The sequence below is a fragment of the Chinchilla lanigera genome, unplaced genomic scaffold (genome assembly GCF_000276665.1).
Source record: "Chinchilla lanigera isolate Chin_1 unplaced genomic scaffold, ChiLan1.0 scaffold00131, whole genome shotgun sequence".
Classification (NCBI taxonomy): domain Eukaryota; kingdom Metazoa; phylum Chordata; class Mammalia; order Rodentia; family Chinchillidae; genus Chinchilla; species Chinchilla lanigera.
In genome coordinates, this window is record NW_004955532.1 from 456,549 (window position 1) to 458,150 (window position 1,602).

The following is a 1,602-nucleotide window of genomic DNA, read 5'->3' on the forward strand; positions in this document are numbered from 1 at the left end:
AGTTAGTACAGTAGCCCCTGCTAACACTCTCTAGCTATACCTGCAGCTGACCACTACCATGGTTCAGTGAGACCAGAGAACCACAGTGGCAGCAGCTATAGAAGCTCAGCAAGAGTCTTTAAATTTCTTAGGTGAAATTGTCCTTTAATCTGGGCATGGTGGCACATGACTATAATTTCGGCACTTGGGAGGCTGAGGCAGAAAGATCACCATGAGTTCAAAGCTAACCTGAGTTGCATAGTGAGGTTAAGGCCATTCTCAACTGCATAGTGTGACCTGTCTCAAAAAAAATCTAAACATTTTTAAAAATAAAATAAGCCAGGTATGGTGGTACACAGCTATAATCCCAGCACTTGGGAGGATCATTGTGAGTTTGAGACCAGCCTGGGCTACAAACTGAGCTCACAGCCAGCCTGAACTGCATAGCAAGACCCTGTCTCAAAAAGACAAAAAATAAATAAATATAGATAGATAGACATTACACTATCTATTTAGTATACATTAGCATACTGTACTTTGTATATATTTATATATATATAAATAAAATTGTCCTTCAAAATCTCAGAGTTCTTGATCTTCTTACAGTTGAAAGTAGAGGGACTTGTGCATGAATAAAAGAAACTTGTTATCTTTAGGTAAATAATTCATATCAGGTAGAAAAAGATCTTTTTAAAAATGTCAAACTTATAAATAACCTTCACGAGCAGGCAGGTCTAGCACCCAGCTGGTTACAATCCCTATTCCGATCCTTTAAGAACAGTGTCTGGACTTGGCTCCTTCCCCCAGTCTGTATTTCAATGATGGTACTTACGTCTTGGTCACACATGCTTAACCTCTTGGTGAAATTTATTCTCACCTAGAGGCTGTCAGACTCTAAATGATCACACAGACGGAACAAACAATAAATGTGCTGGACTCCTTTCACTGGGATCCACTAGCTCAACCTTTGGAACTGAGTCCATAACTGCTAAACCCCAACACAACTTCTATTCAAGGGCCCTAAGATTAGACCTCTGGAGAAAAACCCTGATTTCTATCTCTCCTACACCAGCTTGAAGCAGCTAGACTGAAAATTTACCCATTCTCCCCTAACGGAAGTTAGGGGTACTTCTTCAGAAGGGGGAATATTATAGGCAGCTAAATTAGATAGAAATTAATGTGCAGCTGGGCGTGATGGCACATGCCTGTAATCCCAGCACTCAGGAGACTGAGGCAGGATTGCTGTGAGTTCAAGGCCAGCCAGGGCTACATAAGCAAGTTCAAGGCCAATGTGTATTGTATAGCAAGACCCTTTCTCAGCCTCACACACACCAAAAAAGAAATTAATATGCAGTTAGAGCTGGGCATGGTGGCACAAGCGTATAATCCCAACACTCAGGAGGCTGAGGCAGGAGGATCACTGGGAGTTCAAGGCCAACCTGGGCTACAAAGTGAGTTCAAGGCTAGCCTGAACTGCACAGTGAAAACTTGTCTCAAAAAAAAGACAAAAAAAAAAAAAAATCAGAGACGTATTGGACCTTCATAGAAGTCAGTATAATAGCCAGGCGTGGTGGTGTACACCTGTAATCCCAGCACTGGGGAGGCTGAGGCAGGAGGATCCTT